Source organism: Spermophilus citellus (assembly GCF_964194105.1).
Source record: "Spermophilus citellus genome assembly, chromosome: 7".
Lineage (NCBI taxonomy): Eukaryota > Metazoa > Chordata > Mammalia > Rodentia > Sciuridae > Spermophilus > Spermophilus citellus.
In genome coordinates this window covers 76,473,635-76,497,084 of record NC_138188.1, presented here as the reverse complement: position 1 = coordinate 76,497,084, position 23,450 = coordinate 76,473,635, and positions in this window count along the sequence as shown.

Below are 23,450 nucleotides of genomic sequence, written 5' to 3'. Positions count from 1 at the left end.
AAATCATAAAGACAGTCCTTCATTTGCCTATATCAATATATGTATTATTTCAACAGCTTTAATCTAAATCTACTACTATCAAATGCAGGTGTTCTCCATCTTAGTTGGTTTCAACCAGCATCATGCTCTCGAAGGCCATGCTTATTACGATGTTCTCGGTAAATAGCTTAGTCTTCATTAGCCAATACTGGGTTGTATAAAAAGTTCATTGTTTGTGTTGTAGTATCGTTTTTCTAAACAAGAGTATCATGTGGTCTGGAAGGCATAAAAGTGAATCCCAGGGGCTGGAGTTATAGCTCAGTGTTAGAGTGCTTGCCTTGCATGTGTGAAGCACTGGGTTCATCCTCAGCCCCACATATAAATAAATAAAGGTATTGTGTCCATTTACAACTAACATATATAAAAACAACTATATTACAACTAATATATATATATATATATATATATATATATATATATATATATATACACACACACTGATATATATATATTAAAAAAAACAAAAGTGAATCCTAAACAGGAAAACATCTTACAAGCAACACGGTTAAATATTCACCATACCTTTTCCATATTGTGCAAGCTAGACCTATTGATCATTATTTTTCTTTCATTTCTCCCTCATATCCTTCATCTCTTCCTCTCTGTGTCACTAAGCACATCTCTCTATCACAACCTCTCCATACCTGAACCCAGATCTGTATCCCACACTGTTAGGAGTAATAATAAGATAGATTCAATTCCAGATTCTACTATTTCATTGTTGTATGACTAGTAAATTACCTGAAACTTCTAAACTTTGGTATTCTTATCTGTAAAATGGAGCTAATGATAATATTTGTCTCATCTATTTCATAGAATTACTGAGGAAGAATCTTAAAAAATATATATGAAGGGGATGCAGCTCAGTGGTAGAGCACTTGCCTAGCATGCGGAAGCCCTGGGTTCAATCACCAGTACTGCAAAAACAAACAAACAAAAAACGTATATGACAGTTTATTTTGAAAGTATAGCTATATGAACATAATAAAAACACATGGAGTTGTGTTGAAATTGAAGAACTCAGAGTAACATTTAGATCCTTTTATATTTATTAATAAAGTCCAATCATACATGGCTTTACCCAAATATATATACATAAAAATAAATTATTATAAGTACATATATATTTGGGTGTTTGTATGCATCTATATATTTGTTTAACAAATATCTACTTATTGACTATAATAATATTATTTGATAATAACTAAAAATAGTTTGCACTTAAAAAATAAATTAGAAAAGTGTTCTTCATTTTTCTCTTTCCACATTTTTTATTGGTGCATTTAGTTGTACATAATGATTGAACTTGTTACATATTCATACTTGCACACAATATAATAATATAACATGGCCAATATCACCAAATTAGAAAAATTTCATAGAAATGTATTTCTTAGAATCTGCTGAGTCACTATTTGTTATCAGATTATTTTTTATCCTTTGCATAATATTATACCAACTATGTGTGATTCTTAGGAAACTCCAGAGATTCATTAATTTATTAATGATTTTTGTCCTTAACCATTGTATTGAAAGTCTAATATGCATGTTTAAGTGATAATGATTTTAAAATTTATTCTAGTGCTATGCTTGACATTTTAAAGTTGCTTGCACTTTGATATCACCAGGCACCCCCCCCCCTTTTTTTTTTGCAGTGCTGGGGATTGAACCCAGGGCTTTGTGCATGTAAGGCAAACACTCTACCAACTGAGCTTTATCTCCAGTCCTACCAAGCATTTCTTGATCACTTCTTGTCATGAACTAAAATAACATCCAAAATACTTCATCCACAGTTTCACTTCAGTCCTTGTCGCCCTTGACTTCAGCTGACCCTGCACTCAGACAGTGGCAGTACTTTTATTATTAGTTATTTTCCCTCCATAATGAACTACTTAATTACCAATTTGACATTCAGAGCACTTTTACCCAGATGCAATGAAGTGCTTTACAACAAACAGAAGCAAAGGCATCAGTTACTGCTTACAGTAAACTCAGGAAGTTACAGACAACTTCAGAGATTTGATCCACTTTTCCCTGGCTAGGTATGTGGGCATGTGCATGTACAGACCTGGGTATGTATGTATGTTTTGCCATGGAAGCGTATACTGCAAAGTATGCCTCCAAAACTCGGTATTGGAGTAGCATTTCCACAATCCCCCCAGAGCAAAGTGAAGGATATAAAACATGAGTCAAATGTTAGCCAAGGAATGTTCTGCTTTACCTAATAGGTAGGTATAATGGCACTTATCTTTTAAAAACCTGTGGATTTCTTTTCTTCTTGTTGAATTTATGACCATGCTGTACATGTGAGAAGCAGCCTTAGTTTCTTTATTAAAACTAATTTTAACTTCATGAGACTATATCCAATCATTTAGCTTCCATTCCTGTGAACTCAAAAAAAAAGTAAGAAAATACATTTTTCTTTGAGGCTCTAAGTAAAAATAAATCTATCTGACCATTTTTTTCCAGCTTTTGCTTATATGCCTCTATGCTTAGTATTTTCCCTTTAAGAATCAGTGATCCAGTTGAGTCTTGATTTCAACTTAAGGCCATCCATTAGAATAAGTTAAGAGCCTGAAAAAGGTCAGCCTTTCCTGTCTCTATTAGCCCAGGCAGCTTTCGTCTCTAATGGAATCCTTTCGATAATTATTTCATACTTCTGGCAAATCTTGATGGACTCCATTCACCTCAATGCTACCTCTGCAGATCATTCAAAAGCTTCTATTAGGACTCTAAGAGAAACCTCCTTTTTGCTTTATACCCAAAGAAAGGAAGTAAAAATCTAAACTTCAAGAGGGGCCATGCTTTTCAGTGTAATCACAATACTTTCCAGTCTGAACAAGAAGCATCAGCTATTCTTTCTCTTTTGAAAGCATTTTGACCAGGTAGAAGGACTTTAAGCATATACACAGGACATGCATATCTTGATCCCATTCAAAAGCCACGGAAAATATTTTCATACTTATTTGCATATGGCTTTTTGACTATTAACGTTTAGGGAATATTAGTTTTATTTCTCTTTCAATGGCAGTGCTTTTCAGTGGAAAAAAAAAAGAAACATCTGACCAGTGACTTTAATGAATGATAGATAACTGGTAAGGGAGAGCAAAAATATTAGATTAGATTTGGATCACCTACTTATTTTTGGAATATATCATATATACCTCTTCTAACATACAGATTTCCTTCCTAATTGTATTTTGCCTAGTTACTTATAAATATCACTTTAATTCCCTAAGCAGAAACCAGCTGGATGACAGGTGAAAGCTGGTTGAAGATTAAAAATGAGCTGTGGGCTTTACACAGAGCAGCTAATAGTCACTTGAGAAATCGAGTGCTGAATGTATTAGGTGATTCCTTCTGCCACTTCTTTGATTCCTTCTGCCACTTCTTTATTAGACATACTCTAAATGGAACTCTGCAGGCCTCTTGAGGCAGGGTGGGTTCTTTTAAACCCAGAAAGATCTATCTATTGCAGAGAGAGGGAGGGAGAGGCAGGCTCTCTTTGGGTGTCTAGTTATGGTGAAGGGGAAGCGAACCAGCCAATACGTACTCCGTATCTTTTACCCCAACACTTTCTGCAAAAGGTCTAAGGTAACTCTTGAACACAGGCAATGTGAGCTATGCCACATGCCAGAGAAAGGCAAGGCAAGAGAGAACAAAGACTGGACAACAGTAAAGCTAAGGTGAAATTCACACATAAAATGCATGACCTAGTTTACCAGAGTCAACAAGTGGGCTGACTCAGGCCACAGGCTAAGGGAGAAGCATGATCAGGTACAAGGTTTACACTATGGATAAGGTTGAGGAAAGGGAAGCCTTCTTTAATAAAATGCCTACTGTGTAACAAATATTGTCATATGGACAAGTATTATTATTAGTTACATTTTACAGGTAAGGAAACAAGTGCTGGGTGGTTGAATGACTTTCACTCAAGTCAAAATGCCTGGTTTGAATCATGGCTAGGATTCAAATTCACTTGGTTCTGACACCAAAACTCAGGGAAGTGAAACAATTATCATTCTGGAAACCGTTTCCCAGGCTTAAACACATTACTGAACAAAAGTAGAGAGACAGAAAATTCAGTGGATGAGGTTGTAAATTAACATAAAATACAGAATAGTTTAAATAAATAAGATTTTTACCTAATTTTCTGTATATGTAAGTTATATTAATACATTGTTATTTTGTTTCTGATTTTTATCACCATTATTTTTCTTGTTAATCCATAGTTTCATAAATATTTCAATTATATTCTTATTTTCCTATTTTTACTACCATTATTTTTTTCATGTTAATCCACTGTTTCATAATTTTTTGGGGGAAAGCCTATATACCTAATATATGCATATATCGTCTAGAATAAATATGAGATTTGGGTATTTTTCAGGATACACAAAAGGGAATATTCTGAGGCTAATTTAAAAATATTAATAAATTCATTGATTGAAGTCACACATTCATAAATCCAGTTTTTCCTTAGCTTCTAAGTTTGACTTCAAATCTTATTCTATTTATATACCTTAATCACTTTTAAAAGCATTTAACAACTTAAACTAAATTTCCTCAAACTTAATGCTGCATAACATATAACATTTGGTAAATGCAAAATTAATAGTTCAAATACTTCAAATGTTTAGTAAATCTTCTCTAATACTTAAATAACTTTTTGAATCTATTACATTAAAATTTTAATAAGATGAATTTAAGTTCTCTTAAGCATCCAGTAATATTTATGATCTTAACAAAATTCTCTTTTACTTTTAAGTTTATAACTTTAAACTGTTTAATCAATTATATTTTAAATGAGAAATAGAAAGTAATCTGTTGGATGCACTTGAGTGGTCAACAAAATTATAATATCACAAATTAGCTTAATATTATAAATGTTAAATACAATATGATTTCTAATTTTATAGAAAAACACTAACACTGTGAGTTAAATTTATTAGATTAAAACTATCTATAAATTGAATCTTGAATCTTAATAAATTTAAGTCTAGATCTTGGCTAAATCTAAGTTGTAAGATACTTTGCCCCGAGACACAATTATACCACCTCAAATGAATTCAACATTTCCTCCAGCATTATAATTGACCAGCATTATAATTAGGACTTGATATTTCAAATTAGAGAGATCTATTTAAAATTGTATGTACACGGTTGTAGAATACTTGTTATGGACTTCTAAAAATTTTAAATAATTATGAACTATTGGAAATTACAAAGATGGTGAAGTTCAGTTTACCCTTCTCCCAGCTTCCCCCAGTGGTTACATTTCATATAAATGTAGTATGTGCAGTATGAAAATCAGGAAACTGACATTTGTACACTACTGTAAAACACATTACAGGATTTGTTCAGAATTCAGAGGATTTTACCTGTGTGTTTGTTTCTGCGTGTAGTTCCAGGCAGTTTTATATCATGTACAGATTTGCATAATCATCACCACAATTCAGATACAAAACTAGTCCATCCCCACAAAGACCCCTGGTGTTCCCCCCTTATAGTCACCCCCACTCCACTTCTCACAATTCCATCTTTAACCCTTGGCAACCATTAATCAGCTTTCCATTTCTGTATACTTCGTTCTATAATTGTGTCATTTTGCAAATCTTACGTAAGTGGAATCAGGCATGTGTAACCTTTTAAGATTGACTTTTTTTCACTCATCATAATTCCCTTGAGATCCATCTACATTGTGGTATGCACCATGGTCCATTCTTTAGATGTTTGAGTTGTAGTCCATGGTACGGATAGACAACAGTTTCCTTAACTATCTTGTCTGTTGAAGGAAACTGGGGTCGTTTCCAGTTTTTAACTATTACAAACAAAGCTGCTCTGAAAAAGCATGTGAAGGTTTTTGGGTGGACATAAGTTTTCATTTCTCCGTGATAAATGCCTAGGGATGTGATTGCTGTGCTGTGTAGTAATTACATATTTAAGATTTTATTTAGAAACAGCCAGATTTTCTTCCAGAGCAACTTTTTATATTCTTACCTACAATGTAAGAATGAGCTCCCCCAACTCCTCACCAACATTTGTACTATCATCAGTTTTAATTTTAGCTGTACTAATAAGTGTGTAGGAATATATTGTGGTTTTAGTTTGCATTTCCTTAATGGCTAATGATGTTAAACACCTTTTCATGTATTTATTTGTTATCTCCATTCTCTCTTTGATAAAGTGTTTTTTTTTTTCAGATCTTTTGCTCATTTTCTAATTTGATTTTTTAAAATTCTTTGTTTCTTTCAGAGCTTTGAGAATTCTTTATGTATTTTACATTCCAGTCCTTTGTGAGATGTGTAATTTGCAAATGCTCTTGGCCTGTATGTTGTCCTTTTAGCCTCGTAACTGGATATATTGAGGAGCAAAGGTTTTTTAATTTTGACAAAACCCAAATTATCAATTTTTTCCTTATGGATCATCCTTACTATTTCATATTCAAGGACACTCTATGTAGCGAAAAGATTTTGTGTTTTCTTTCTACATATTTTCTAGTTTCACATCTCACATATAAATTTGATCCATTATGAAACAATTTTTGTGTAAAGTGTGAGATTTATGTCAATATCTATTTTTATCTATTTTATTTTATTCTTTGCCCATGGCTGTACAATTGCTCTAGCGCTCTGTGTTGAAAAGATTATTCTTCCATTGATTTGTTTTTTACCTTTGTAAAAATCAATCATATTTGTGTGGGTCTATTTCTGGGTACCCTATTCTTTACACATTTTTTGTTTAGTTAAAAGTATACCATGAACTTGTTTCTACTAACATTTTAAATGGATTTTAACTAGTATATTTTCTTAGCATCTCTGGAAGTAAAGTGTCACATAAAGGACACATATTTTTAGGAAATGAGCTCCTTTGGATAATGGTTAGGGCTCAAACTATTTTTATTTTTTGATATTGAGGATTGAACCCAGGGGTGTTCTACCACTGAGCTATGTCTAGCCCTTTCTATTTGAGACAGGGTCTCATGACTTTACCGAGCTGGCCTTGAACTTTCCATCTTCCTGACTCACCTCTGGAGTCCCTGAGATTACAGTTGTGATCTACTGAGTCTGGCGTCAAACTTCATATAAAATGTATGATTTAGTAGGGGATGTTTTCTCAGGGTAGTGGGGGCAGGTAATATATGGGAACTCTCTGTACCTGTCTTTTAGTTTTTCTGTGAAACTCAAACTGCTCTAAAAATAAATAACATTTAAAAACAACAAAAATAAATAAATAAATAAAATCTGTGCTTTAAAATACCTTTACGTAAAATAAATATGGGTGTAAAGAGATAACAGATGCATAGAGTAGGATGGCCAGGAAGGGATTCATTGCTATTGATACAAGATTTATTGATTTTGTTGAAAAATCAATGGATGAATCAGATTTCTAAGTGGTCTGCTCTAGGGCAAAAGGGACTGCTTCCAAAAATCTGTGACATACTACTATAGAACTGCTTAAATGCCAGACATTCCACAGAGAGAGAGCAGGACAAATGTGCTTCAGGAAGTTCAATTTGAAAACAGATTGAGAAGAGCTCATAATCTATGGTCAATATTTTTATCCAAAGAGTATTTATCTAGCCTAACATGGGGCATATGCCCAATATTAATAAAAGGAAGGATGTGGTAAGACATATGAGAGAGTCACAGAGTTCAACAGGAAAAGAGAGGGAAGAAGATGAATCTTATAACTTTGTGTATCTAGAAAAGTCCCTAGAGAGTGTAGTATCTGTGTAGCACCTGAGAGAGGCTCTGGCAGACTCAATATGGGAGACAGCCTATGAACCTGTACCCCTAGACTCACTTGTAGATCTCAAGGAAATCTGGGGGTTTGGAGGGAAGAGCCAAGTCCCTCTCTGATTGGATCATGGTTTTTTGCTCATTCATGATTTGGAGAGGTAGAAGGGGGAAGCTGGAGTCCATGGTGGTGGAAAGCAAGTGGTCTAGATCCCAAATGCCTAGGTTCTAGTTCAGGGACCTGTACTTATTACCTGTACAAACCCTGGTGAGCAACTTAACCTCTCTGTGCCTGTTCCCTCAATTGTAAAATGGGAATGACAGTAGTACCCATCTCATAGTGTTGTAGGGATTAAATAAATTCATACATGTCAAGTGCTTAGAACAGTATGTGGCAGAGGAGAATAGTAGGAATGGAGGGACTTTAGATAGGACAAAGGAGAGGGAGGGGTAAGGAGGGGGAAAGGGGGTAGGAATGATGGTGGAATGAGTTAGAGATTGTTACCCTAAGTACATGTATGAAGACATGAATGGTGTGAAAATACTTGTGTAAAATCAGTGACTTGAAAAATGGTGCTCTATATGTGTAATATGAAATGAATTGCATTCTGCCATCCTGTATAACTAATTAGAATAAATAAATCATTCAAAAAAGAAAAGAACAGTGTGTGGCACAGGTTCACCGTGATCTTTTTGTGGTTATTTTCAGCTGCTTCAAGACAAGAAGTTTGTGACTGTATTCGCATGACAAGGTCCTCTTGTCTGGAAAAAAGGAGGAGGAGGAAGAGGAGGAAGAGAAAGAGGAGGAGGAGGAGGAAGAGGAGGAGGAGGAGGAGGAGGAAGAGGAGGAGGAGGAGGAATAAGAGGAACAGAGGAAGTGGAAGTATTTAACAACACCACTCTCCCATTCTAACATATAAACACATCATCTTGGGATCCTGTTAAAATGCAGCTTCTGATTCTGACTCAGGAGTTCTAGGGTGGTGAGGGCTGAGATTCTGAATTTCTAAGCCAACACAGCTGATGCACAGGATCTGACAGCTGTCTCTCTGCCTAAGCCCTTTCTCTTGCCCTCTCTCTTCCTGGCTCATTTTAAAGTTTGAGTATTAGTGGAATTCAAGCCCTAATTGTCATGACACTGATTTCAGGAATATTTCATTAATGACAACAGTTATGATTCCTACCACATATTCCAGATTCTTTACAATTTCATAACAAGCCTTATAAAGATAAGGTGCAGAAGTTAGTTTATTTCTTATCCTCCGTCACAGACAGTTGGTGCCTGACAGGAGGCTATACCTGTACTTTCATAACTATATCACAGCCTTTTGCTAGTTGTATTTGTGTATTTCTAGAATTTTGTGTATTTCTAGAATTTTCTCCCCAAACAGCTTTCTAATTTTTTGTTTTTCACCTATTTCCTTAATGACTTTTCTCACATGTATGAATTGTTTTCTTGGTATGGGGCCATACCTATGAATTAATTACCTGTGTTACTTTTTAATGAATTTTCCATTGACTCCACTTACTTTCTCTTTTATTTAAATACATTAGAATTAAAAAAAGCTTCATGTCACTCCTATGATCAGAAAGTTGGGATCATTTACCATAATTAGACAGTAAATGTAAGATAAATAACAATTGAAATTTTAAAATAGTGCCTCAGGTACAATCACTACATATACCCCTGAGTATATTTATCACTTTGGAAAATGTAAGGACCCCTGGGCAGACATCTGTTTTTATTCCTCTATTTCCAACATTTTTCTAGCATCCTGGTCTTCCTTAATATTAAGTTAGTGAAGAATAGATTTGCTCCACAGATGTTAATATGGATAGGAAATGCTTTTGTGGCAGGGATGATTTTTTAAATTTTTTTATTATAACATTTGAGCCAGACCTTTTATTTTTGAGTGGTAATTGGACAAAGGGCAAAGACATATAAGAACATTCCAAATGACCTCTACCTAGATGCACGAGGGGAAAATTCATGGCAAGTTCAGGGAAAATCTTGAATGTATCAATTTGACAGAGACAGATGTAATAGTGCTTAATGGGTTACCTCTTCCAAGGACAGGGATCTCTACCACCTGAGCAGCGGCTAATGATGGGAATTCATAGACCAGAGGGAAATTATGTGGGGTGTATATTCTTGGGTGGGGATTTGGGGGAGGATTTCAACACTCCTCAAATCATATTACTAGGCAGTTGCCACAGGAAGGTTCAGGAAGGAGCTTCTTAGAGCAGCCATCAAATGAAAATGTCACAAACCAGTGAACTGGACACAGAGGAAGACATTAACTGGCATTTGGAAATCTCAACACTAAGGCATTCCCAGGTTGTTCTCAGGAATGTAAGTTTTGATCAAATCCAAATGTCTATGTTAACCTCATGAACATAATCTTCCAGCTATGAAATTATCTCTGAATACATTTAACTGATTCTACATTCCCATTTGGCCAAACTGCCATTTGAGCTATAACTCCTTAGAAGGTTTATAACAATGAAATGTGCAATAAGTTGGTTTAATAACTGCTTTTCCATCTTGGTTATGTTCTTAAAGGCATTATCATACAGAACTAAGCAGTAGTCTTCCTGATTATGTCAGTTACTTCTCAGATGAAGCAATTTTCTTTCACACTGAAGGCACACCATGTGAAGTTTTGTTTGCTTCATGCACAGCCCTTGGTATTGACAATGGCCTCATGTGCCTTCAGCAGAGTATGGAACAGTCAAGGTCTGTTGTTATAATAAATGATGCATAATAATGGTGGGGAGATTTCATTAAGAATACATATTTTTTTCCCAGAAGGCACAGGAGAAAATTAAATGTTATAAGGGAGAAATTTAAACCAGGGAGATGTATTTGATGAAGACATGGGGGCTATTAAATGGAAACGGAGTGCAAAGAAACTTTCTCATGCTGCAAGAGGGCCTTAGTGTCTGAAACAGTGAGGCTTAGATGCCTCTAATTCCCCTAATTCAGTGATAACATCCCCTTCTGCACACACGATTACAGAAGGAGCTCGGGTACCCAATGAGTCAAGTGTTTGCAGATGCATCAGAATTAGCCACCATTTAAGAAATCCACCATCTTTCAGAATGAATTTCCCACATGTCACAATAAGTTCAATTGAAAAGACAAGAAAGAGATTTTATGTTACTTCTTTGCTATACACATCCTCCCACCTGTATGTTGGATGTTGCAAACTACCAAATGCTGAGGAAATTTACCCAGGCATATTATTAATGACAGCCTACCACCACAAGAACACAAATAGGCAAGATTTGGAGCACTTCAAAACTGCCTAATTTACAATTGCTTGAGTGTAGTTAATCAATATTTATTTGCTTTTTCTAAGAGATGAAAAAAAGCATATTATGGTTCTGATTTCATCATTTATGTGTTAAGAAAGAGTACAAAGGCAGTATCGCAGTTTCCACAACACGCTGTGGAGGCAGAAATATCTGGATTGTGAATACATATGAACTCTCACCTTGGACAAATTACCCAGTATCTAAGCCACAGTTTCCTCAGCTATAAAATGGTGATAAAATTAGTACCCAACTCACAGGGTATATGAAGTTGCACAGCCCATAATACTTAGCAAGGTTTTAAAAATTTTTGAACATGAGTGATAAATGGCACGTATATTTCTGTCACTGTTCATTACTGCAAGCACCTAGGACAGTGTCTTCCCTACCCACAGGGAATGATAATATGAGCCCCACCATTACTGAGTTTTCAAAAAATCTAAAATCTTTTAAAATAATACATCTCTCAATTATATTGGCAATACATTCAAGATAATATGAATTTAATTCTTTGTTTACTTAAAGATAGGTCAACATGACAAGGGCAAACAAAACAGGTGCCTATGCTGAATTCAGCCCAAAGACCATCAGTTGATAATCTTCGAGGATTTTAAAATAAAACGAACCCAATGCATCTCTAAAAAGTCACTGAAATATGCTTGAACCTGACAGCAGAGAAGTATGTGATTATGCTTTTCTTCCTCACTACATCTGAGTTTGTTAGAATTTATTTCTTTTCTATCCTTCTTTTCATCTATATTCACCTATCCTTCCATCATCCATCTATCCATCAAAGCCTAATCATGAATTACAGGGAGTTAAGGAGGATTCAAAGGTGTGAATGACAGAATTCCTCAGCTCAAAGAACTCCCAGTGTCTGAGTTGTGTTAGTGGCAGTGGTACAAATAAATGCCCAACAGAGATGGGTAGGGGAAAGGAGGATGAAGACAGAGTAAGTGTGATAACAATAGCAGAAGTGGCATTAGAGAGGTACAAACAAACCTTTCCAGTTAGAGGATGCCTCTCCCCACCTCTTCCCTTTCTCCACTCTAGTTCGAGGTATCTGATCTACTCGATGGCCCTCCATCAGTCATTATCCATAAACTCTTTCCAACAGGAACCAGGCTGCATGCTATAGTGCTTTCCATTCTTTGTAGAAGAGAGAAAATAATTGAAAAACGGTGTCCAATTCCAATAGTTATAATCCTAGTTCTCCACATTCTTTAGGCAAATTTTCCATCAACTTCCTTAACTAGATTGCTAAGTTTGGGGCATCTATTAAAAGTTAATAACATTTAAATATGTATTTGTTTTTCATTTATATCTTAGTGTGAGGAATCAGCAAAAAATCATTAAAAGGAAAATCTGACAAGTTGGGTACAGATCTGACTTCAGCTACTGCATCCCTTTTGACTCTGTGTGTGATCTGTATCTATCTATCTATCTATCTATCTATCTATCTATCTATCTATCATCTGAGGAGTACCAAAATCCTAAGACCTTTGGAATTGCTGACGTGATAAAAATACCATTTATATGCTACAGATGACTGGTGGCCAGAGAGGGTGGCTAGACAGCTTTAGGATGAGGACTGGTCACCAGAAGGCGTGGTTAGAGGATTCAGCCATACTGTGACCCCACTCCAACTCCTGACCTCCAGATGAAGGACAGGAGGTCGAAATTGAATTGACCACCAAGGATTGGTTGATCACCAGTGACCAGGAATTTAAATAATTATGCCTATGTAATGAAACCTCCATATAAAAATTCCTAAATAATGAGATCTTCTGAGTTGGAGATTTCTGGGTTGGTGAATGCAACCATGTCCCAGGAGGGTGATGAATCCCAAGTTCACTTTGGACACTTCCAGACCTCACCCTAATCACCTCTTCCTCTGGCTGATTATCTGTATCCTTTATAGTATCCTTTATAAGAAATTAGTATATAAAGTACTTCCTCAAGTTCTTTGATCCATTTTAGCAATGTACTGAACTGAGGAGTGGGGCGTCGCAGGAACACCCAATTTATAGTCAGTAAATGTAGAAAAATGTGGAATTGAGACTGGTATCTGAAGTGAGGTCTTTGTAGGACTGAGTCCTTAAACCTGTGGAGTCTGAAAGCAAGCATGGGTAGTTAATGTCAGAGTTTAGTTAGATTATAGGATACCTAGCTGGGGTAAAGCCCCACATACTTGGAGTGAGGATAATTGTAAGCAAAAACTGATCCTACTCTGGGTATGACTTCATGGAAGGGTGAAGTCGGGCATTGATGGAAACAACCTCTACAATTTTTCAAGCATATAACCATGTTTCATGATTCTGGACTCATGTACAAAGTTGTATTCATATTCAACAGGTTACATTAACAGCAGCCTGGGCACTGTTTATCCACCAGGCAGTGCAAAGGCCCTGAGAAGAATAAGAGGTTACCGAAACCCCTGGCATCCAGGTGCTTGGGGTGATGTCCCTCCTTTATATCCATGTAGCCTTCCTACTCTACAAAACATTTTCTCACCCATTATATCATTTGGTCATTTAACTGGAAAGAAAATCAATGCCAAGAGAGGTAAAGAGAATTGTTCAAGGTTTCACAGATTATCAGTGGTAGGACCTGACCTACAATCTTTCCCCCAAGTCCTTTACTTCCAGTTAGGAGAGTAAGTAAAAATCACAACCATCATGTGAGTGGTAGGCACCACCTTTGCCATCACAAGTGCCATGTTGGAGCACTCACAATATGCTAGGAACCATGCTGAGAATTGTATAATATTCATAATCTTGTTTCATCTTCCCTAAGCTCTATGGCGATAGGTACCTGCTAAGTATGGATCTTCAATAACCCCCAAAGGCCCACGTATTGAAGGCGTGGTCTGAGCCTGTGGTGTTATTGGGAGGTGGAACCTCGGGGAGAGAAGTTAGGTCATTGAAGGTGTGCCCTTGAAGGGGATAATAAGGACGATGGCCCTTTCCTGTCTCTTGCTTTCTGGCCATGATGAGGTGAGCAGGCCTCCTCTACCACACACCAACCACGCTACACTGAGCTGCCACAGCTCCAAAGCCATATGACCAGGTGACCATGGATTGAAACTTCTTAAAGTGAGTGAAAAGGAAACCTTCCTCCTTATAAGTTGATTATTTCAGTTATTTTGTCATGGTGACAAAAAACTGACTACCATAGTGATATTATCTCCATTTTACAGAGAGATTGAGGCTTAGATTACAGAGAGATTAAGGTTTAAGTACCTTATCTAAGGTCATGGAGACAATGCTAAAATGGGGATTTAACAGCACTTCTGAAAAAAAGTCTTCTACAGGTAATGTCAATAAGATGGCAGAACAAGTGGTCCCTAGCTCACATCCTGGGCACAAACTATCATCTATAAGCCATCCACGGAGAAGAGGGGAGTGTCTATGGGGAGTTTGGGGACCCAGATAGGAAGTTTCAAAACCTGGATGAAGCCTGTGACCCAGGAAAGTGGCTTTGAGAAAACAAGCTCACACCTCAATTATAGCTGGCCATATGTGATCCCAGACACTGATTGAAAGCCACTCTTTCCCCTATGGACCCAGCTCTAGTCTCACATGGCCACAGTTCATCCTACAATCAGCCTCACCTGCCAAAAGACCCACAAACATCCACACCTGTCTGTGCCCCAATTATAGGCTTTCTAACCTTGTACCAAGGTATGGATCCTGAAGTGGCCAAGTGATTGTGCTCTAGCCCTGCTCTACTCCAGCCTTTTAATCAGTACTGCCCACCCAGAGACCTAGATGGAGATAAAATCTTCTGTACTCCCAATAACAGGCTTGACAACCTCTGTCCCGACTGTGGATCTCCAAGCTGCTCTGTGATCCAGCTATGACCCCGATTTACCATAGTCTGGAGTCAATCCTGCCTGCTAAGAGATGCAGCAGGAGACATGCCCAGCGGAGTACCCAGTAACAGGACCTCTGACCATGACATGAGGACAGATTCTAAAGCAGTCCTACGACATGGTTCCTGCCCCACTCTAAACACTCCAGAGGCAATTCTGTTCAGTCAGGAACCTGATGAGAGTCACACTCAGTGGCACCCATGCTAACAGGCTCACAAACATGAAATCCAAATCCAAACCCTGACGTAGTTCTGTGACCTGGCCCCAGCCTTATTTTACTAGAGTCTGGAATCTACCCAGGGACATACCAGAGGTCTTTTCAGGGACTTGGTTGGTGTCACACTATCCACACCCTTGATAACGAGTTTGCCACCTGCAGAATTGTCTGCAGAACAAGAAGCAGCCCAAGTCCTGGCTCCAGCCTTGTTTGATTGTGATCCCAGAAGCAATACCTCCCCACCTCCCTGCCTCCCTGGGCAGGAGGATCATAAAAGAAACTGCCTGCTATGCCTCTGTAACAGACTGGGAAACCACGGATTCTAATGAGAACCTGGCAACAGCCACATGACCCAGCTCCAGCCCTGCTTGACTACAATCCTAGACGCAGTCCTATTAGTCCATGAACCTGGCAGGAGAAGATCTATCCCTGCCAGGAACCTGTAAATCAGAAAGAGGTGTTTAATTTCAAGAGCATGAACATCAATGTGAAATTACACAGATCGTGAAGAATTGGGCAAATATGACACCTCCAAAGGAAATGAAGAATGTTTCAGAAACCAGTTCCAAAGAAATGGAAATCTACGAATTGCCTGACAAAGAATTCAAAATGATAAAATAATTGTTTTAAGGAAACCCAACAAGTTATAAAACAGCACCATCAAACAGCTAAATGAAATCAAAAGAATAAAACACAAACATACACAGAAGTTCAACAGAAATAGAAATCATAAAGAAGTAGCCAACAGAAATCTTGGATTTAATGAATATAATGAATGAATAAAAAACTGAGAGCTTCAATACTGACTTGATCAAGCAGAAGAACGAATCTGTGAACTCAAAGATAGGTGATGTGAAGTTATCTAGTGAGAGAAACAAAAAGAATGAAGAAAAAGTAAAGAAAAATCTAAAGAATTTATGGGACACCATAAAAAAATGTATACATTATGGGAGTTCCAGAATGTGAAAACAGAGAGAGGAAAGAACCAGAAACTTTATTTAAAAAAATAATGACTGAAAACTTCAAATATTGGAAAGAATTTGGATATCTACATTCTTGAAAATAAAAGATGCTAACTAATAATATGAAATGTATGACAGGATAAAACTCACTGTTAAGAATAAATAGTCAGAATGTAATAGTATCATAATGGTGGTAATGTAAATCACGTTTAACTAGAACAAAAATTAAGACAAAATTATTAAAAATAACTGTATAATTGAACATCAGAACTCCACAACAGAATCAACCCAAAGAAGATAACACCAGCACATTTTAATGAAATTATTAAAATATACAATCTTGAAAAAAGTAGAGATTTTGTGTTTGTGTGTGTGTGGTACCTCGGATTTAACCTAGGAATGCTCTACCACTGAGGTACCTCTCTGCTCCTTTTTATTCTATTTTATTTTATTTTATTTGAGAAATAGTTATTAAGACTGGCCTCAAACATGCTATCTTTCTACTTCAGCCTCCTGAGTTGCTGGGATTATAGGCAAGAACCACTACACTCAGTGAAAAAAGACAATTTTGAGGGAAATAAGAGAAAGGCAACTCATCATATTCACTACTAGTGAATTACTGAGGACACACTTTGAAGGCCAAGAGAAAGTGAGATGATATATTCAAAAGGCTGAAAGAAAAAAGAAAAACTGTCAAACAAGAATTCTATACTAAAAAAGTTATTAGAAAATGAAGAAGAGAGAAAAACTTTCTTAGACAAACAAATGCTGAAGGAATTCTAGATTTGACTTGCAAGAAATGCTAAAAGGAGTTTTCCACATTGAAAATAAAAAATGCTAACTAATAACATGAAATGTATGACAGTATAAAACTCACTGTTAAGGATAAATAGTCAAAGTCAGAATATAATAGTATCGTAAGGGTGGTGTGTAAATCACGTTTAACTCTAGAACAAAAAGTAAGACAAAATTATTGAAAATAACTATATAATTTTCAAACAGACATACAATACAAAAGATGGAAATTGTGACATAAATATAAATATGTGTAATATAAAGTGTGATATAAAGTGTGAAAAGGGGAGAAAAAAAGTATATGAAGTTTATATCAGCTTAAAACAGACTACTATAACTCTATATGTTCTCTTACTATGAAAATAATATAGTAAGGATAAAGGGAAAAATCCTCAGTAGATGCATAAAACACAGGATGTTAAAGCATATCACTAAGAAAAAAAATCAAATCACAAAGATAGCAAGAAAGGAAGAACTAAAGAATTACAACAGAGCCAGAAAAAAAAAATTGAAAAAATGGCAGAAGGTAGTCCTTACATATTAACAATTATTTTTGAATGGAATAAATTTTGTAGTCAACCAAAATCGGGGAGGGGGCTAAAAAAATAGAAGAAAGATCAATGGACTGGACTAAGGGGGTTAAAAGGGAGGAAAGAGGGATGGGATAAGGAAAGAATGGTGGAATGAATCTCACTTAATTTTCCTATGTGTTAAATGAATATGCCACAGTGAATCTCACCATCATGTATATCCACAAGAAACTAATTAAAAAAAAAACTATAAGTAAATAGCAGAAAGATCAGTATAGTGAAGGGCACAGAGGAAGGGAGGAAAGAGGAAATACTGGGGCTAAATTAGAACAAATCATATTCCATGCTTTTATAACTTTGTCAAAATAAATCCTAATGTTATTTATAACTAATAAGAACCAATAAAAATAAAAAAATGATACAAGGTAGTAACAGTGGTAATAAACAGCATAAAACTGAAAAATAAATAAATTCTCCAGAAAAAAAAAAGGCAGAGTGGCTGAATGGATTAAGAAAGCAAGATCTGAGCAAGGCAGGCAGCTCAGGTAGGCTGCTTGTGGGCTCTGGACCCAGCTGGTGCCTTTCGCTGGTGGAGGAGGCCACCCCTCCAGAGAATGCTGCCTATGGGCAGGTGGAGGCAGTGGAGTGCGCCACACAGGAGGTGGTGTGTATATTGAGCCCAGGTATAGGCAGTTTCCCCAGCTAGCCAGATCCCAGGTGATCCTGGGTGAATTCTTCAGGGAAACCATGTGGTTCTGGATTCTCTAGTGTTTTTGGTATGATTCAGATGGTGTTCTGGGTCATTTTACATATCCAGATTCTCTCAGGGGACAGGTAAGGAATTAGGTATCCCTCCTGATGATGAAGACTCAATTCTTTATGAGAGTAAGGTGAGAATTTCAAAACTTATGGACTTCATAGAGTACATTAAAAGATGTAAAGTAAAGTGACTTGGAAAAAAAAATGAAGTGATTTGGCCAAGGAGGAAAAGAAAGCAAGATTCAACAATATATTCCCTGTAAGAGTCCCACTTTAACTTTCAGGACACACATAGGTTGAAATGTAGGGATGGAAAAAGATATTCCAAGAAATAACAACAAAATGAGAGCAAGGGCGGCTCTGTTTACATCAGATAAAACAAACTTCAGGTTAAAAGCTGTCACAGAGACTAAGATCTCACTGTGAGAGTTTGCCAAAAATCATTCCAAGTACTGTTTGTAACCACAGTGGAATTGAATTATAAATCAATAACAGTATGAAAACAGGAAAGGTCATAAATACATGCAAACAAACAAACAAATAAATAAAAACACACTTCTAAAAAACCATTGGGTGAAAGAGGACATCAAAAGGGAATTTTTAAAAATCTTATGACAAATGAAAATAAAACCACAACATATCAAAATGTATCAGATGCAGCAAAAGTAGTATTAAGAGGGAAGTTCATAGCAATAAATGCCTAAGCATAAAGAAGATAGAGACCTCAAATAAGCAACCTAACTTTAAATCCCAAGGAATTAGGGAAAGAAGAACAAAGTATACATGAAAATAAGTACACGAAGGGAAATAATAAAGATAGGAGCAGAGTTAAATCAGAGAATAAAAAGTACAAAAATTAAACTAAGGGTTATTTTTTTGAAAGAACAAAACAAAATTGACAAACTCTAAGAATGAGAAAAAAAGGGACAAGGCTCAAAATAAAATCATAAATGAAATAGGAGACAGCACAATGGATGCCTCAGAGCTAAAAAGAATAATAAAGATTATTATGAGCAACCATATGCCAACAAATTGAATAGTGTAGAAGGATTGATAAAGTGCTGAAAACATACACCCTACCCAAACTGATTCAGCAATAGAAAGCCTGAATAGACCAATAGCAAATGAGATTGAACTGGTAATCAAAAATCTCTCAACAACAAAAACAAAAAACTTTAATACCAGAGTCCTTCATGGTAGATTCTTCCAAATATTTTAAGAAGAACAAACACCCATAATTTTGAAATTATTCCAGAAATAGAATAAGGAATACTTCAAAACTTATTTTATAAGATTAATATTAATTGATATCAAGACCAGAGACATCACAGGAAAGAAAACTAATTGCCAATAATAGGCATAAATGCAAAATCCTCAACAAAATACTAATAAACCAAATTTGACAGCATGTCAAAAGACATATTCCATAATCAAGTGGGATTTATCCTGGAGATGCAAAGCTGGTCAAACATAGGCAATCAATGTGCTAAACTATATCAATAAAATAAAAGGAAAAAAACCCACGATTGTCTCAATAGGTGCAGAAAAAGTTTTTAAAGCATTTGACAAAGTTCAACATCCATTCATGATTAAAATTCTCAACAAAACAGGTACAGAAGGAACTTACCTTAATACACAAGCCCATAAATGAAAAATACACAGCTAACATCATAATCCATTGAAGAAAACCAGAAAGCTTTCCCTCTGAGATCTGGTACAAGAGAAGGATGCTCTCTCTCTCACCACTTTTATTCAACATAGCAGTAGAAGTCCTAACCAGAGCAATTATATAAGAAAAATAAATAAAAGACATCCAAGTTAGGAAGAAGTAAAATTACCTCTGTTGCAGACAACATGACTATATATATGGGAAAACCTAAAGATTCTAGAAAAACGTGCAAGCAATAATAAACTCAGTGAAGTTGCAAGATATAAAATCAACACGTAAAAATTCATTCATTTCTATATAAAACATGAACTATCTGAATATGAAATTAAGGAAGCAATAAGAAGAATAAAATACTTAGTATTAAACTTAACCAAAGAGGAGAAACTTCTATATACTGAAAATCATAAAATGTTTATGACAAAAACTGAAGAAGACACAAATAGTAACATAGTCCATAATAATGGACTAGGAAAATTAATATTGTTAAATATTCATACTATCCAATGTCACCTACAAGTTTAATGCAATAATTATAAAAAATCCCAATGAAATTTTTTTTCACAGAAATGGAAAAAAAAAGATCCTAAAATTCCCATTGTATCACAAAATACCTTGAGTAGACAAAGCAATCATAAACAACCACAAAGTCAGAAGCATTACACTTTATGATTTCAAAATAATACATAGCTACAGCAAAAAAAAAAACACTGTGTCTCTGGCATTAAAACGACATGCAGAAGCAGGGAATAGAATAGAGAGCCCGGAAATAAATCCATGTAAATACATTCAAGGGCACCAAGAATATCCAATATGAAAAAGACAATCTCGTCAAAAAATGTTGTTGGATAAACTGGATTTCCATATGTAGAAGACTAAAATTGGACTTTTATCTCATACTATATACAAAAGTTAAAGCTAAATGGACATAAGAGCTAAAATGTAAAACTCATAGAAGAAAATGTAAAGGAAAAAACTTTTTTCCCCCTAAATATCTACTAAAAACATGAGTCTACATTTTATTGAGTAAAATAACTTACTAGGTGATGCTTACTAGGTTGTGCTCTTCCAAACATTTTACAGGTGCAATCTCTTGGATTTAACAAATACAGAACATATTTATTTGAAACCTACTACAAATTAATCATGACGTATTTCTGGCCTTCTCTGGGAAATCTTAGACTATGAAAAGCCTTCGATGGCTTTATTTTCCTCTTTTTAAAATTAAAGCTTTATAGTTTATATAGTAGTGGGGTTCATCCTGACAAACTTTTACACACATGGAAATCAGTTTCATTTCCTGATCCCCCTTTTCCCATTCCCCTCTCCCATTCTCCTCCATCTGCTCTGCTTGACTTCCCTTCACTTGTCTATTAATTTATATTTGATTGGGTCTTTATTTTATCCTACCCTTCCTCCCCCTTTTCCTTCATTTTACTTTATCTTTTGCATATGAGAGAAACATTGGACCTTTCAGTTTCTGAATTTGGCTTATTTCACTTAGCATGGTATTCTCCATTACTATCCATTTATTGGCAAATGCTATATTTTCTTTTTTCTTTTTAATGGCTGAGTAGAACTCATGTATGTATGACATATATGTACATGTATCACAATTTCTTAATCCATTCATCTATTAATGGGTATCTGGGTTGATTCCATAATTTAGCTATTGTAAATTGTGCTGCTATAAACATTTATGTGGTTGTATTTTGTTGTAGTATGCCAATTTTAGATCTTTTGGTATAATATCAAGGGATGGGATAGCAGGATCATATAAAATTTCTATCCCTAGTTTTTTGAGGAATCTCCACACTGCTTTCCAGAGTGGTTGTACTGGCCTGTAGTCCCACCAACAATGTACCAGGAAAAAAGTTTCTAGACATTGCTTTTGGGAAATGATATTTTGGATATGAAACCAAAAGCACAAACAATACATGTAAAAATAGACGTGTACTACATCAAATCAGAAAGCTTCTGCACAGCAGTCAATCAATGGAAGGAAAAGACCACCCGTGAAATAGAATAGTTTCAAATCATGTATATTTTATATTAGCCTTTAGTAAGGTACTCCAAAAATCAATAGCTGAACAACAGCTCAACTTGAAAAAAAATGGGCAAAGGACCTAAATAAACATTTCTCAAAAAAAAAAAGATATACAAATGACTAACAGATATATCAAAAGATACTCAACATCACTAATCATGAGGAAATTTAAAACTGCACTGAGATATTGCCAACAAGTGTTAAAATGACTACTACAAAAAAACACAAAATACAGCAAATGTTGTCTAGGATGTGGATTATAGGAAAAACTGAACACTTGCACACTATTGGCGGAAATGTACATACATTTATACAACCATTATGGAAAACAGTATGAAAGTTCCTCAAAAAAGTAAAAATAGAACTATCTTGTGATCCAGCAATTCCATTACTGAGTTGGAAATGGAAATGAAATCATCATATCAAAAAGACATCTGTATGCCCATGTTCATTGAAGCAATTTCTCCATTCTCAAGATATTCAAGCATCCTAAGGGCCCATCAATGAATGACTGGATAAAGAAAATATGGCTATATATATGTGTGTTTGACCTTAAAAAATAAGAAAATCCTGGGGCTGGGGTTGTGGCTCAGTGGCAGAGCGCTCGCCTAGCATGTATGAGGCACTGGGTTTGATCCTTAGCACCACATAAAAATAAATAAATAAAATAAAGGTATTTTGTCCAACTGTAACTAAAAAAATAATTTAAAAAAGGAAAAAAAATCTTATTATCTGATTCAACATGAATGAACCTAGATGACATTAGGCTAACTGAAATATGTAGGACACGGAAAGACAAATACTGCTGATAACACTTATATGTGGAATTTTTAAAAAGCCAAATTTATAGAAGCAGAGAAGAGAACACTGGTATCAGGGACTTGGAACTAGGAGAAAGGGGGGATGTTGGTCCAAGGATACAAAGGTTCACTTTTTCAGGATAAATAAATTCTAGAGAGATAACGTACCACATGATGACTAAATTAACAATACTACATCTTATACTTAAAATTTACTAAGAGAGTTGATCATAAGAGTTCTCACCACCATCACCAAACCACAACAGCAACAACAAGAAAACTATGTGTAATGATAGGTATGTTTATTAACTTGATCAGCATTTCATTTTGAAGGGAAAAGTAAATTACACTTCAATCTGATTCTGATATATCTCAATACATGAACATAAGAAATGTAATTAGAGTGGTACCAGGGAATTGGAAAGGGTTGGGGAAACCAGGAATGGCTATCTAGAGGAGGGGTTTATGCTGGGTATTAATAAGTGGACAAGGCTTTTTAGGCAAAGATAGCTCCAAGATTCTAAAGATAGTTCCAAGATTCAGAAGCTGAGAAGGCTTTGCTGGCTGGAATGGGGGACATTAGGGTCATGGAGCCCCATGTTGCACAACTCCAGGGAGCACCATGCACACCGTGATGTAGAATTGGATCCTTCTGGAGATATATTTTATAATATCAATAGCTGGAGTTGTGTAATATGGCAAACTCA